We start from the raw sequence: 18117 nt of genomic DNA, 5'->3' as shown, positions 1-18117 counted from the left end.
CTTGGACTCAAGGTCGAGCAAAGTAGCGATTCTTGGAGCATTTCTAGCTTGTTGTCTTTTTCTCCAGGAAGAAAGTTTTAATTTCTGATGAAATTGGTTTAGACAGAATGACCCCTTTGAGACATAATTCTTGAAAGCTTGTGCTTCTGTTAAATGTTTGGTTATGTTCTTTAAACTATGAAAGAGTAAAGATCATTATGGCAAGGGCCAGGCCAGCGATGTACAGGGGATAAAATCTTAAAATAATATTGCTTTCATGTGGAGATAAAATTAGTTTCCAAATCTAGAGTACCACAAAGAACAGTTAGCAGATAGTATTACTTGTTTTGTAATTATTTTACATTATATTTCTTAAACGACATAATAGAATTTCATTTGAAATTATTTTTTCAGTATTATAGTGGGGGAGTACAATTAAAATAAAGTAGAATTAGAATTACAACAAAGAAACTATTACAAAACAATTGATAAGAAGTAATACTATCAAAAATATTACTTTTATAGTTTTGCAGAACTAGAGGCTGGTTAGAACATTTCTGTGAATCAGAGCTCATGATGCAAAAGATTTCTCCATGCTGAGGTATGTTTCAGTTTTAGGGATATAGCCAAATTCAAAAATTTTCTAACTTTGACTTTTGGAACTTATATATTATATTTCTTTACCTGAAAAATCACTGTGATTTTAGTTCTTGAAATTTTATTTTGCTTTTTTCTCATCATCCTTAACCCTCTCATGTCAGGCAGCTATCTCAATTTGAGAGAATTAATATATGTACAACAAAATTATGACATAATTTATATAAAAATTAGCTGTAGAAATAGGACATGAATGGAATCATAATAGATCAACATATGTGGCTTTATTCAGAATTCTGAAAAAGGCATTTTTACTTGAATAATACTATAGTTTTCATAAATACTACAGAAACATTGATAGAAGCTAGGAAAATAGGATATTATTTGAAAATTCATGAGCTGTCTTGAGGCTGCTTCTTGTAAACTACAAGGACAGGAAATTAGCTCACATTTTGTGTAGTGAATGTCCTCTCATAAGCAATCTTTTAAAAATTTCAGAAACTGGGCATTGCTGCAAAGCATCAAATTGATGTATACTTTGTAGAGACGATTAAATTTCATATTATGGCATAATTACCAAAAAGATGTTTTTAAATTTGATCTCAATCATTATTAAAAATGTATTTAAAGTATGTAGCACCTAAACATGATGAACCATTACTTTAGTTGTTTTACTTCATAGTTTTGTGTAACGTTCTTTTGCTATTCTAGCATACTCCCAAATACTGAATTCCAATTATTGGGCATATTTTCTTAGGTTCTTATTGTTTATTTCAATTGCTTAGAATTTTCTTATTTTTGGTAACCTTAGCAGTTTTGCTTTGTTTTTGTTTTTGTTTTTGTTTTATTTTTTGAGACAGGGTCTTGCTATACAGCTCAGGCTGGCCTTGAGCTCTGTAGCCCAGGCTTGTCTTGATCTTGCAATGATCCTCCTGCCTCAACCTCCCGAGTGCTGGGATTACAGGTGTCTGCCACCATGCTCAGCAACCTTAGAAGTTTTGAGGAGTACTGGTCAAATATTTTGTAGGAAATTCCCTATTAGAATTTGCCTGACATTTTCCTAATGATTAGACTGGGGTTGTGAGTTTTTAGTTGGGAACTACCACGAGGGAAAAGGATACATGTCATATCCATATGTGTCCTGACAACATGATTTATTACTATTAACATTGTTCTTGACTACCTGGCTGGGGTAGTGTTTGTGAGACTTCTTTCCTCTGAAGTTCCATTTTGCCCATTTGCCATACCGTATGCTCTTGGAGAACTTACTAAATGTAAGTACCGGATGTATATATTCTCCTTCCTTGAGGATGAAACATCTATATAAATTATTTGGAACTCTTTTGCAAAAAATATGTATCCCGTGACCTTCATAAAGTTGTTCAGTCATGCTTGATGCAACTATGAACTTATAGGTATTTGCTTTGTACTGGCAAAGCAAGGTAATATACTGACTAATGTCATATCAATATTTCCACATGTAACTATGTATCAGTATTAAGCTAATCATGAGTTTACGCAAATGCTAAACTACTCCATTGTCACATGGTTCACTCTGGCATCTTCTTATTCCTACATTTTAGCTCTGGTCATGGGAAATCTTGTATGCATGATTCATTTCTTCTTTGATTCCAGTATTTTTCTACACTGTGGTGGTATCAGAATTTCTACTCACATCATCATGGGAAACACATCCACTAAAATACATTGACTGTGGGCAATCCCTTTTGCCTTTAGTCTCTTACACTGGAGTTATTTCCAAAATTATTTTGGCAAGGACCACTTCCTCCTGTCCCCTCCTTAGGCATGCAATACTGGGAGATAACTTTGTCATTCCCTGAGTGTCTTCCTATGATCTATAGCCTCTTAAATGAACTTATTTTTAATTTGCACTCTGTGTTGTAAATGTCAATATCCACCATTAGACTTGCACACAGATAGATTTAATCCCCTAAGAACCTGCTGTACTTTATGTATTCAACACATTTCCTCAAGTCATCGATGACCTTACTACTGCTTACACGGTGTTGTCCATTTTAGAATAACATAGAAGTGGAATCACATGGTCCAGAGTATTTTTAGATGATTTATTTCATCAGCAGTGTTTGTTTGATTCGTGTCTTTCTGTGTGATAATCACTTAATCTATTTCGGTGAGTGATATTCTGTCCTATGATGCCCCGTAGCTTGTTCCTCTCTTTTCATATTGAAGAACATTTTGATTGGCTTCTAGATTTGGTGATTATAAATTACTTTTCATGTGGAAAAAAAGTACAGTGTAAATAGAGGGATTTCCATAAATACTGCATTCAGCTTTATGAGAAACTGGTAAGCTTCTTCCAAAATGGCTGTGTCACTTTATATTCCAACCAATACTGATTGAAAGCTGTTACCATTTCACTTTCTTGCCAGTAATTTGCATTATTAATGCTTTTAAATTGTATTTATTCTAATGCATGTAGAATGGAATCACATTGTTTTAACATGGAATTTCCTAAAGGTTAACATATTTAACATCTTTTCACATTCTTATTTCCATCCATATAGTCTATTGTTGAGATTTAAGAGTTCTTTGCACATTTTGGATACAAGCTACTTACAGATACAGCTCTTGCAAATATTTCCTTTGAGCTCTGGTTTGTTTTTTTCATTCTCTTAAGTGTTCTTAGAGGAATATCATTTCTAATTTTAATAAAATTTAAGTTATGATATTTTTCTATTCCACATTGTGCTTTGCTATTGTATTTCAAAAGTCATTACCAAAAGAAAAAAAAAGTCATTGCCAAACCAAGGTCACCTAGATTTTCTCTTATATTGCTTTTAGTTTTGTAATTTTGCATTTAACCTTCAGATCTATGGACAATTTTTAGGTAACTTTTTGGAAAGTTTGCAGGACAGTGACTAAACTAATTTCTGAGTGTGTGTGTGTGTGTGTGTGTGTGTGTGTGTGTGTGTGTGTGTGTATAGATCTACTATTTCAAGCACCATTTGTTGAAAAGACTATCCTGGAAGTCTGGGTTAAGAACTGCTCTAAAGCAGTTCTTCCCTTTGCTCCCCTTGGCCCACTCCCTGTGGGCTCCTCTTGCCTATTGTGTCCTGCAGAGGTACAGACAGTGTGCTGTGTCCAGCAGCGGACGTCAGGCAGCTGCAAATGCAGGATGACCTGAAGTTAGGGCATTCTTCACCTTCCTGAAGAGGACACTGAGGGACAGGCACAGTCTGTGGGGATTTTAAATGCCTTCATTTGAATTAGAGAAATGATTCTATCAAGACGTGTGTCTGGAAGCCCTGTGGAACCCCGAGATGAATAGCAAACCATGCCATGGCTTGCTGAGTCTAAAAAGATGAAGGAAAACATTCTCAAGTAAAAAAAAAAAAAAATTATGCTTTGGTCCTTTGTCAGCAATTAGCTTAATATATTCATGTAAATGTATATTTGAGATCTTTATTATGTCTTTATGGAGACTATGCACATTTTAAAAATATGTGGAATTAATTACTGTAGTTAAATCAAAGTCATATAGTATCAGTGTTCTTTGAAGTCATTACTGTGATCCATTTGTCTATATATAAAGTAGCTTGCTGCCTTTGAGATCTGCAGATCACCTTGAGAAATGATATCTTAAAGATATTGAGTGTTCTAATTTGTGAATACAAATGTACCTCTATTTATAATCTTTCTTATTTCTTTAATCAGAGATTAGTAACTTTAAATATATACATCCTATATATATTTTATTATGCTTGTACCTAAACATTTTTCTTTTTTTTATTTTGAGAAATGTTACTGTAATTGGTATTGTGATTTCCATTCCAAGCCACAGTTGTTCATTGCTGGTATATAGGAAAGCAAATAAAACTTGTATGTTAACCTTGTATTCTGCAAACTTACTATCATGATTTGTGATTATTTAGAGATTAAAAAAAATCTTTGGGATTTACTTTTCATTTCTTTTAAAAAGTAAACTTATTTAAAAGACACACAAAAAGATGAAATTGCAGTAATTTATGGGGTAATGAGATGTTTTGAGAGAGTATGTTTTGTAAACTTTAAATCAGGTCAGAATATTATGTTATCCATAAACAAATACAGTTATTTCTTGGTTTTCAAGGTTTACACATTTTTCCTCTTGTCTCATCGCACTGTCTAATGTTTGTAGTGTGAGCTGAGTACCAGTAGTGGGAGGGGCATTCTTGCCTTGTACCCACTATTATAGTCTTCATCAATATATACGTATATGTATTTGTATATGTATGTATAACTTACATGATGTAATATCCATTATTAATTGAGGATTCTTCTACTGTTAATTTGTGAAAATTGTTTATTTAGTGGTACTGGATTTTGTATAATATTTTTGTGACATTTGATATAATGACTTCAGTTTTTTAGTTTGTAGATTCAATAGATTACTTAACATCATTTTGAATATTTAACATGCTTTCCATATTTGGAAAATGTCTCACTTGTTGATGGTTCATATACATTTAATTTTTTGTTATATTTGTTCTCTAATATTTTGTTGAATATTTTTGTACCTGTGCTCATGGGAAGTATTGTCTTATAGCTTTACTTAATTTTATTGAATTTACATGATTTTGCTGTTGGAGTAATGTTGACCTCATAGTCTGGAGTATTTTTTTTTCTTTTTCTCTTTTCTAGAAGAAACTATAATTTAGGATAGAATATTCTCTAGGGCTCCACTTTACTCACACACTTACTTTATGAGGTTTTTTCTGAAGGCATAACAGCCTAAAACAGTTTCATATTTGTATATAAAAGACTACATTTCAAAGAGAAATTTCTGAGGAAATGAGCATTGGTATAATTACACTGCTATTCTGCATCTTTACTGCAGAGTTGTTGTTACGTACAAAATTTGATAAAACATCTAAGTGACACTCTGTTTTTGTCACCTTCATTAGGGACAAATCTCAATAATGTTTTTTACTGAAGTAAAGTAATAATTTAAACTTTTGTTACTTATAACACTATACATTTAAAAATATTAAAACAATTTCATAAGGTGGTTAGGTAATGTAAAAATAAAACAATTAAAATATGATGAATACTCTAGCAACTTTACTATTAATATCACATACTAGTTTAGTTAGTAATAAAGTGCATAAGCAGTCTTAAAATTTTAGGGAATTATCTCTTTCTACTCTACTTTAAAATCAAGTACTCACCTGAATAGTGACGTATTCATGGCAATTAGAAATAAATTTATAAGAATCAAAAATACAGGCATCAGGCATAGGGAATAGAGAAGACCATACAGGTCCAGCATTGGTCCATGTATTGCTTCGCTTCCAAAGTTTGAAAGAAAAGAAAAGCTCTGATGAGAGAAAGGGAAAAGGAAGGAAGGCAAAAGAAAATTACATATATATATATATATACACACACACACGATAGTTAAGATAGTTATACAGTTAGTTTCTCTTTGCTCATTGAAAGTTTTGTGCTAATACTTTTTGCACAAAATTTCATGCCTATATCTGTTTTATTGTTGTATTTACTTTTTCTTGTTTAAAATGAAAATAAAGATAAGTCAAACTTAAACATAAGTATATATTAACCTGTTGAGCATAAATGAGGGAATGTGAGAAAATATAAAATTTTGAAAGTAAAAAGCTATAAATGTTGCTGAGCAGTATGTTTTTAATTGGCTAACGAAAAAGAGAATAGAGTGCCTAATAGGCAATGTTTGGTAAAGAATTATATTTACAGGGCTGAGGGTTTACCTTAGTGGTAAAATATTTACCTGCCATTTATGAGGACCTGGGCTGATTGCCCAGCACCAGAGTAAAAGAAGGACTATGTTTATAGAGTTGGTGCTTTTTAGAAGCTGGAAAATGATGCCTTAAAAGTTTAAAAAGATTTGCAGAGTCAAATGCAAACATTAAGACAAAGCTTCTACACTGAAGCAAAACAGAATAAAATATAAATGAAAAAGAGAAGTGTGCCAGAATAATAAATGGAGCAGTTTCCAAGTGGGAATTTCAGAGATTTAATAGCGAATATTTGAATGCAAGTTTGGTCATAAAATTAAGCTTTGTCTCATGTTTCTGAGAAGAAATGGAGAGAAAAGAGAGCATATGGTAAAGTCAGCCAAAATTCAGAGAAGAAAAGAAACACTGGTCAACTGGCTGTTAACTTCAGTTAAAGAAGATATCTTCTCCACTAACACCAGAACTCGGGGATGAGTTGTAGAGCTTTGTGCAATGCTTAGGTTTTTCCTTAAAATGCAAAACAAAATAAGCAACTGGTTTGGGGCTTTCCTAGTGAGGGAGTTTTCTTTGAAATTAAAGAGCTTGAAATAAAAGTAGATTGATGATCGTGTAATTGCATGATAACATGATTCGTCAAACAGTAAGACCAAACAAAATGCTAAAAAGTATTCATGATTTTCCATTGACAAGGGTCCTAGATTTGCAGTGAAATCCTTTAAACCAGATTTACTAACAGAAGTACATTTGCATCACTGACCAACAAATAGACAAATGAGGAAAGGAGCAGTCTGACAGAGTTAGACAGTGCAGAGTAACTGAGCAGAGTTCAGGATAGCTTCTGGAAGTAGGCAGAAAATAAATGAGAAATAAAAAGAAAGTAAGGAAAATGTTAAAACTGGAGCTTTCATGGAGAAGAAATTCAATCTGGAACCTTAGGTGTTAATTTCAGAACAATGTATTAGTAGGGGGGTATTCTCTGCATTAAAATATGGCAAAACGCTAAGTCTTAGTTGCTTAACATAATTTATTTTCTGTTCATTTTACAGTTCATTAGTAGTAGGTGTCTCCCTTTGATGGCCTCTTTCCAAGCAAAGAAGCAAGTAGGTGAATGGGCTCTTCTTATTTTCTTCAGCTTTTATAAATTCATCAAACTGTTGTGAAATATGGAGAGAAAATAGAGATCCACAGATACAGTTTCATTTCAGAGACAGAATCAAGATCTTGTGTGCTGCTATGTCAGTTGGCAGATTCCACTCAAATATCCTCAAACAAACTGCATGAGAATTTGGGGATTTTAGTATTCTTTGTGCATGAAAATGAAATCAATTTAGTGAATATAACCTAGCCTGGATAATCATGAAAACATTCATAGAACAACCATTGGTGGTAGCTTAATTGGAATGTCAATTTAAATCATTATTAGAAAACAAATCAAGTAAGAACAATTAGGACATAAAACAAATTGCTCTGGAGTTTTCAGAAAAAGTCACCAAAGGTATAAACTAGGACAATCATGGAAGGGAAATTAATCTAAATTTCCATTTGAATTTAATTAAAGTTGAGTAGATCATTGAAGTGAGAGCTATGGTAAGAATATCTTTATCAAGTCAAAATAACAGAAGTTTCTCATTATAATAGACTTTGGACAGATGTAGTTTTGTAAAGATATGCTTAAACTTTTTAAGTTTTGCAGTTGTATGTTAATATTATTGCCCATCTTTATAGATACCGCTATAAAATTAATATACACATGCTATTGTATTTAAATCATATCCTCCAAATGCCTACTATACATCAAAACAAGCCCGCAGTACTCACTGAGGATGAAAACAATTAGCTTCTTTCACTCAAGAATTTAAAATCCAGTATAGTCTCACCATGAAAATAAAACATGCTATTTCCTGAAACAGAAGGCTGAACCAAGAGCAGTGGTCATGTTCAAGAAGGAATACTTGATTTAAGAGACAAGAATGTGCAGCTGTTAAACATATGAACTTTAGAGCTTAGACCCATCAGGGTATAATTCTTCCCTCTGCAGCTGATATTGTAAAAAATATCCCACCAAGCCTCATGTGTTGGGAAGTGGGACCTAGGGAATGTGATTCGATCATGGAGGTGCTAAACTCATGAGTTGATTACTCAGATGGGGAGCTCAAAGGTGAACGTGCTGCAAGGACGGAGACTTGGTTCAGGGAGACAGGACTGAGAGGGTGTGATCTTGTCCATAGCTCCTCCCTTTCTCTGCTTCCTGCTTACCTGGAGCGCACAGTTTTTCTACTTCACACCCTGCCACTGGGTCTTTTTTGCCTGGTGCCAGCCAAGTATGAATTAAATCCTCTGAAACTGTAAGCCAAAATTGTTCTCCCCCATACACACACACACCTTTAAATTGTAGGCTTTGAGTGTTTTGTCCAGCAGTGGGAAATCTGACTAATATAGTTATTTATATGTGTGATCTTAGGCAAGATACTCAAACTCTCTTGGCTTAAATGTCCAAATCTATAAATGGTGAAAACAATTCTACTGGTGAGATTGGAAATGTCAGTTTAAAAATGTTTGGTTTGCTGTGGTTTTTTTCCCAGTACCTGGCCTCGAACTCATGACGTTGTGCTTACCAGGCAAGCGCTGTGCCACTGAGCTAAATCCCCAGCCCTAGGTAAAGAATGTTTATAACTTATAAAGCTTTACCTAGAAAAATCAGGAAAAAATTTAAAATAAGTGTAGAAATGTCAGAAGTAGGTCAGCAGAGGCTACTGTTTAGGGAAAGAATTGCATGTAAGAGAAAGAAATATTTGCAAGTTGCAGGGTGAATTTGCATATTCATAAGTGACTAAACTGTATAGGTCAATTGGAAAATAAGTCCTGACTGTTCAGACAGATTGGAGAAGGATTCCTCCCCAACTGGTGGTCATAATCAGAGGTCAAAAGCCAAGCTTCTGGGAGATGAAATGGGAAGAGGGCCAACCAGGTAACTCTGAGTAAGCCACATTTAAACCATGTAGGGCAATAAACCCATGTAGATTAAAGAAATTGTGACAAACCAAATCCCAAAATTCTAATTCTGGAGGGAAAGAGTTGGGGGAAAACTGTAACAGTTAATGTCAGAAATTTAGTTTTCTGGATTCTACTAAAGGCCCCAATGAATCACAATCTCTGAGCCTTTACAATATTGTATTTAAAAAATTCAGTAAGTGAGTTTTGTATTGTGAAGACTATTGAAGGGTGGTAGTATCTTGTAATAGATGTATAGTTTACAGTAGAGGAAGAAATACAGATGCTAAGTAATATCCATGTACCATTTATAAGATTTATCAGTGGAAGAAAGGCAAGCAGTAGAAATCATAAAATTATTGGAAAATAAAGTATGTGTCAAATGTAAAGATAGTACAGGAAGGAAATGATGGAAAAAGTTTAGTTCTAAGATGTACCAACTGTTACATTTTGAGCAGTTATACCCATCTATGTTTCTGTATATTCCTCTATATATTAGAAATAATAACAGTATCTGCTTCCTATGGGGCTGAATGAAATTAAGTGAAGCTATTTAGAAATGACTATGTAAAATATTTATGACATAAATAATCATCAAATGCTCCTCAAAAGAAGCAGCACAAATGGTCAATAAATACATGAAAAAATCTTCAACATCTTTAGCTTTCAAGGAAATGTAGATGAAAATTGTAGTGAGGTTCCATTTCAGATCAAAAGGTCAATTACCAAGAAAATAAGCAATAACAAGCGCTGGTGGGCTTGCAGTAGAAAAGGATCCTTTATGCACTTTCAGGGAGGATGTAAATTAGTACTGTAGGTATAGAGAGCACATGGACTTTTCTCAAAAATGCTGAAGGAGAAGTATAGTATGGTCCAGCTCTACTATCCCTTGGCAGATACACCAAAGAATCAAAATCAGCAAAATAAGGTTAAATAAAATTAAAAAAATAAAAATTAGAGATACCTGTATACTAGTGTTTATTGTGGCATTATTCACAACAGGCAAGTTTGAATTAGCTTAAATACCCATCAGAGGGTGTGTGGATAAAACGTACACAATGGTGTATTTGTTCAGCTATAAAGGACAAAAAGTAACTATCATTTGCAGGAAAGTGGGTAGAATTGGAGATCTTCATGTTAAGCAAAATAAGTCAATCTCAGAAAGATAAGTATCCAGTGTTTTCTTTTCTGTGTGAAATCTAGGAGAAAACTAATGCAAGTAAAAGAAGACATACTAGGCAAGGGAAAGAGAATCAGAGAGAGAAAGAAGGGATGCTAGGTACAATCAAAGCACACTATGTCCATGTATGAAAATGTCACAGTGAGACCCATTCTTTTGTACAATAAATATGTGCTAGTGACTATAATAAAACTAGATAAATAAAACATTACATGTTTTATTTCTTCAACTTCTAAGATGACCCTAGTTTAGAGGAGGGTAAAAATTTCAAAAGTCAGTAACAATCCTCCCTATACCTCCATTATACAACTAGCAACACAGACAGTACAGTTAGAAAAAAGTAAATCTATATCTCTACCCTTCTTTCCATAGTGTTCCTATTTTTAGTAATACAGGAAAGCACTTGAGAAGAGTAAATTGAAAATTTGGATTCAAAGAAGAAAACCAGGATTCTGAGAAGAAAATTTCTTACTAGCATGAACTACTGCTCTTGAATTTAGAAGAGATATTCTTATCTTTGGGAAAAATACATAATTTCTATGATTTCCAAATATGCCTTGTTGGTAGAAATGTCACATATTTCAGTAGTTAAAAATTCAGACTTTGACTGATTTCCAGAAATATAAATGTTTAACCACTTAGGTTTGGGTTACTGCATTTGATAGTCAAATCTGTAAACAAATCCTCAAGGTAAAGCTCACTATAAGCCACTCTCAACTAAAGTTAAGAGAAAGGATGTGAGAATAGTTACCTCTCAGGTACACTCAGGTAGACATTTAACTCTTGAGTGAAACACAGGTAAGATTCGCTTGGAGATAAGTGAGCTGTTTCTAAAGATAATATTTTTTTTTTTTTTTTTTCCGGTACCGGGGAACCGAACTCACGACCTTGCGCTTGCCAGGCAGGCGCTTTGCCGCTGAGCTAAATCCCCAACCCCTAAAGATAATATTTTAAAGATTTATTTTTTCTTTGTTTTCTGTTGCTGTGTCATAGGTTAAGGCCTTCCCAGTAGGAACATATTCACAGATGTGAAGTACATGCTCAATATTCAGGAGTAGCAATAAATCTTTCTTTGCCACCTGTGAACATTGCAGATAAGCATACATTCTCATTTATACTTGAGTCTGATCTCTCATTAGGGAATTCCCAAGTTTTCTCTCTCATATATACTTGTAATGACTTTCTATGCAAATAAAATATGTTTTCTTACCAAACACCTTATCTACATGGTATTCATGTAATGATGAATTTCAAGATGTTTTTAAAACTCTGTTTTACTTTATTAATATGATTGCATGTCATTTTAACCACAATGCAATAACTTTATCCAGTGAGATGTAATTATAAAATTGGAAAACATCTACTTGTGACTTAAATTTAACAACATCAATCAGACAAAAATCTGTTCTACAGTGAACTACTATGATTACATGTTGAGCATGTAAATGATTTTGAAGTTTTTTTTATTTCTTTGCATTTAAGAAAATATACATTTTAAAGAAAGAACTGTGTGGTCTCTCTTCAGGTAGAACTGGGTCAAGTAAGTTTTCTAAATTAAAGAGTTACATTACAATTTAAGACTAAGACATAGCCATCTGTCACAAAGATGTCTATTTTTAATGGCAATTTACAGATTTTATTCAATTTTGCCTATGGTATTTGAATGAATGTTCCTTTTTTCATTTAATTAGAATCTTACATGCATTCATATCCTACGCTCAATAGCATAATTTTAAATAATTAATAGAAGTTTCATTATTTCTCAGACCTGGGTAGGTTTACATCAGGTATTTATTAATAAAGATTTGAGATAATTCTAATTATTTGCGATGATTTGAGACAATTTTAATAATGTCTCAAATAAATGAAGTAGTGGACCTGAGTAGGTTGTGGGGTGTGTGTGTGTATGTATGTATATATATGTTTAATAAGATATATATGCATCTTATAAAATAAATTATGAAATGAACCAATTGTAAGTGTAGAGTTCAGTGACATTAAGGCATGTCCAGTAACACTGATTTCCTTTATTAGTTGCATTAAAACATAATTTCCCATGCTGGGCTGTATCTGTCAAAATTAATGCAGTTCAAATTGATTCAAAGCTAAAGGTGAAATGCTAAAGAGAAAGATCATTAGTTGTCTGGTTCATGAATGTTCATTTCCAAGTATTTAAGAATATACATTATTAATTTGGTCCATGTGCTGTGTAAGGATTGATGAAAAGTGTTACTGTTGATCCTTAAAAAAGGTAAACATTCAATGAAGTACCATATGGTTTGCTTTAGAAAACTACATCTACAATTATCACCTTTCTAAATGAACAATATAAACATTAGACATATTTTATAAGTACAGTTCAATTCTCCTGAAGAATATGACTTGCATAAATAAATCAACTCTATTCTCCTGAAGAATACGACTTGCATAAATAAATCAACTCTATTCTTCTATACTCACTTTCATATCACTTCATCAACTTTCATATCACTTCATCAAATATACTGCTGTATTCTTAACAAATGTACTCTTGCACATTAACAAAGAAAATAAATCAAATAAAAAACATATATGATACAAATTATTAGTTAGATAACAGTGAATATATATGTGCATGTGTATGCTATGAAGGGAATTTGCATTGCTCTGTAATTCACTTCAGAAGTCCTAGTGTTCTTTAACACAACTCCTCATTGCAGGCTGAATAAAATGCTCAGTTACTCATTTTGTTCCTTTGATTTTTCTTTTTCTTTTCTTTTTTTTTTTTAGTTGTTTTCCAGTATTGGGAATCGAACTCACGACCTTGCACTTGCCAGGCGGGCTCTGTGCCGCTGAGCTGAACCCCCAGCCCTGGATGTGGTTCCTTTGAGATTTCAAGATGTACATGCTTTAGACTACTAAGGACATTTTTCATTTCCCACCATGTAAGTCATTTCAAGTTAAATGAGTATCTGTAGGTAAAACATATTAAAAATGGCAGCCATTTCAGATATATTAACTAAAGAAAGGATTTCTATTCTTACTACTGAATACTGCTTCATGAGTACATGTCCATGTTTTATCTCCTTAGAGATCTTTTTCAAAGATTATATGAATCCAATCATATTTAGGCTGACATTTTCATTATTTCAATTAGGAAACTGTCAGCAATTGTAATCCATTCACTGAGTGATGGACACTGTTGATATTTATACATTTTCTGTCTTGGTGTCTTTCTTGGTTCATCATCTCAAGTTTTTTTAATAGAGTTCATTTCTCAAATATAACAATTCTATTTTAATTTAAGAAGCAAAAAGGCAGCAGTCTCATATGAAAGAACAGAGAGACTTCTCATAGGACAGTATTATTAGCAGGCTATCCTACAGTGAAGTTAGAAGAAAGCTGAAATTTGTCTAATATCTATTCTCTTTCATCAGCTTTCTCCTCACATGCTTTGCAGCCTTCTTAATTTCTTATCACCAGAAATGTACTGACATCGGATAGCAATTGTCATCTACCTTCACTGTGAGAGACTTATTATTTTTCCCTAGGGGAAAAATAACAATTACATAATTACACTGTTCTCTATCTTATCAACTAGTGTGGATTATCTCATGTAAATGTATTAATTTCAAATAATATATTTCACCAGAGTGTAACTATCTTATCATACATTCTTCTCTGGCAAGGGGAATTTCATCCATACCTTATGAGACACTGAGTCCAAAACAGTCATTCTTACTGTCACACACCCATCCTATTGTATTGTTGGTGCTAGTGTGTTAGTTCAGATCTATAATTTCTAGTTTATTGTAGTAGTTGCACTAATCAGCTTTTCCATTGTTGAGACACAACACCTATAACTTAACAGAAAAGCAGTTTAATTTGGCACATACCTTTAATAGATTCAGTCTGTTACCCTCTAACTCCAAGGAAAAAACCATGACATGGTGGAGTGGCGTTGCAGAACAAAGATGCTTGGTTCATGGAGGCAGGGAAGCAAAGCAGCTGAATAGTGCCAGAGAGGAGCAAGGGACCAGAGGTAGATTCCAGGGCCATGCCTCCATGATCCGCCAGACAAACCAAGAGGTGAGCTATCCTCCTCCCCTGGGTGGTCCTTAATCCACTCAAGTTGTCCTAGCACAGTAGTCTTGTAATGTCTTATTCTTTATGGTATCTATACTCTCCAGACTTGCAAGAACTTCTCACTTTAGACATTGTGAAAGCTATTTGAAACTTGTCGGCGCATCCTTGCAACATGTTGTGATGATTCTTAAGGCAGCAAGCTTCACTCCATAGGCAATAGGACTTCCTCCAGTGTATTTACTGCAAGTATTACATAAAGCATTTTAAAATCAACTTAAATACGGTAAAACTCACTGAATGCAAATATGCCACTCAGTGATGTTTGATAAATTTATATATGCCCATGAAACTAGACCACAATTCAGATATAGAACATTTTGTTACCTTGAAAAGTTCTCTTTTGTCCTCTGATATTAATCATCCATGTACACCCTTGGATTCAGGCAACCCCTGATGGATAAAATATTTTTAAGACTTATTTTATATGTAGTGTTGAACTACATAAGAAAATAAGTAAGTTTTCAGGCCAAAATGATCAGAAAGTAGAAAACTAGAAGGATAAACAGGTACTGGATTCAGTGTTGTCCTGGATATAAAGAGGATACGGAAATATTTGCAAAAATTAAACTTATGCTAAATAATAAAAGAAACATCAGCAAATTACAAAGTATAAAGGTCATATAAACTGGATCATCTGTATACAAAAATAGACACACTGAAGTGGAACAAAAGTATATTTGTGAGTCACTTAAGATAAACAATTATAAGAAACATAAAACAGTTTGCAGTATTTAAAAAACATATTTATAATTACCATTCTGTGTAAAGATCACTGCAACTTGAGAAAAATAGTTATTAATTCTTACAGTGAGGATAAAATGAGTTAATTTTATACATAAATAAAATTATATGAGGATATTATATTAACTGTATTTAATCATTACACAATGTAGACATATGTGAAACATCACTTTGTATCAACACATATATGTAATTAATACTTGTCAAATCAATATAAAAAAAATGGCTAAAATGTATTGTTTGCCAAAGAGGTTTTTGATTTTCAAAATCAAATGGATTTTAGTTGTACATTGAGAAATGATAATGTGTTAGAAAAGTTAAAATGGATTGTATAATTTTAGATATAGAAATAATTTAGAAAGAAAAAGTAAATAATTTTATACAGGAAAAACTAGGATCATAAATATTTATCTTTAAGAAGAGGGAGTCTGACAGTAAAGTCTGCATTTCTGAACAAAGCGATGAGAAAAGAACATGATATTACACTGGGCACCCTGTATCCCAGGTATGTAGGGTAACTTTAAGCTAATTAAAACTTTCATTTCTGAAGGGAAATTTGACATTTCATCATAAAATCCACCTCATCCTCAGGCGTGTCCAAAAATTCTCTTTAATATCTGATTATTTCATCTAATCTTGGGAAAAGTGTTTATGACTTTTAATTCTGATAAAGACTATAGCTCAAAATGAATCGCACAGGTTTTTTTTCTCTAGGGGAGCTTAACTTTAAAAGAACAGTTGAGCTTTAAGAGTTTGTATTTGAAAAGAGTGGATGAAAGAAAGTTCTAAGAGTAGAAGTAGGGATCAAGTACGAATAGGGGAAAGATAAGGTAAATATAGATTTGAATTGAAGTTTATGGGGATCCAAGTTTGAAGAGATACATACTTAGAAATCTGGCAAAAATCGATCAAATACATTGTTTGATTTCCAGGTACCTCAGGAATCTAACCTAATGGTTGATGCTTCCCACCTGGTGAACCAATACCTACACAATGTCTGGTAATAGAAGATTACCCTCTCCTTAAATGTTTTGAACAGATCTCTGCTAGACTTAGACACCCATGAACAAAACAAAGTTCTAAGGATAAAAGTATCCCAATGCTGAGAAATGACCCAAAGGAAGGTTTGATATATAAGGATACTAAGCTACTGCAAGCTGTCTCTCGCATTTCCTTGTAGCTGAACTGAAACATAAATTTAGCCAACCTATATTTGTTCTTTGCTTTATTAATTTTCATTTATAGTCTAACAACAGATAAAGCTTAATACACACACACACACACACACACACACACACCTGCACAGAACCATTAACAACCAGACAAATTTTACCTAGAAAAAGAATTTTAGGAACATTTGTTTATTGAAGGATCCTTGAAGCATACATACCTAGGAGACACAGTAAACTGAGAGATTGAGAAGTCAATGAATAGATATAATCTGTTTTCAACATGGCATTCCTCTCATCTTGACTGAAGGAGGGTCCAAGACATACCAGAGGAGGACAGAGGTACTGAGACAATTATCTTGAGCTATGGTGGCAAGGTGCTTTGTGCAGAACCTCAGTAAGATATCTGGAATTTTGGAGGATTATCCATCTCTCGCCATTAAGCCAGTAAACTAAGTAAAATTAGGTTTATTAAACTGCCTGCCTATGAAGAAAGTGAAGTTGGAAGAGCTTTATTTGTGTCTCAAAAGCATGAAGGTGGACATATCAGTAAGAATTCTAGAATAAATTCAGTAATTTTGGCGGGGGGAGCTTTGCAAGCGAAGGAACTTGGAATTAAGCAGAATTTATGATATAACAGCTTATGACTTGTGGGAACACCAAGGCAACAGTGTGAAAATGAGTCTTGATCTTATTCTCAGTTTTGATATGTAGGATAACTGCATTGAATTACAGACTATTTGGTGGGGGAGGAAATATTATCTAAAACCAGCTGCTTGTTTATTTTGCTTGGTCTCAGAGTTGTTTAATGAGCGATAGGAAACTATAACTGGTTTTATTTTCTACAGGTAGGTAATTCACTTTTTGCTTTCTGCAACCTATTATGGAAAAGGAATGTAGTGAAAAATAATACCCAAAGAATACAGAAATCAGCTGCATATTGAACATTTAGGACTTCACTGGATTTGGTATTTCAACTTTATATATTTAAAAACATAATTAAATTAATGTCACTAAAGTAAGGCTTAAGCTTTTCCACTGAAGTTACATACCTTTAGATACTCCTGTACAAATGTAAGGTCATAAATTTTCTCCAGGTTTCTTTGAAATGTGACTACTTAAAATTATTTGAACTATTTGTTTCATTTTATTCTTTGGCCCTAATAATTTCATTTAATATGTGATAGTTTTATAGCTGCTTTAATTTTCTCTATTAATTCTACTGGCTTCTGCTTTTTTTTTTTTTTTTTTTTTTTTTTTTTTGTATCAGAAATCGAACTCAGGACTTCATGCTTGCCAGGCAGGTGCTGTGCCACTGAGTTATATCCTCCGTTTCTCTGTTAATTCTACATGTAGTGTATAAATAAAAAATATGTAAGGCCACTTTGTGTCAAATTTGTTTCAGCAAATTAATATGATGTCCAGTATAATGATTACATACCTATTTTCAATTGAGAATCAAAAAAATGTGCTATGATGAATATCTTTTTTTGCTACAGTTGTTATTTTGGCCACATACTTAGAATTATTTATCTGTATTTTTTTATGTCTTTCATCACATTCTGTTTTTATTTTAAAGACAAATGTAAACACTAAAAACTAT

This window comes from Chinchilla lanigera, unplaced genomic scaffold (assembly GCF_000276665.1).
Source record: "Chinchilla lanigera isolate Chin_1 unplaced genomic scaffold, ChiLan1.0 scaffold00017, whole genome shotgun sequence".
Lineage (NCBI taxonomy): Eukaryota > Metazoa > Chordata > Mammalia > Rodentia > Chinchillidae > Chinchilla > Chinchilla lanigera.
The sequence above is the reverse complement of the archived record's forward strand: the minus strand, read 5'-3'. Positions refer to the sequence as shown.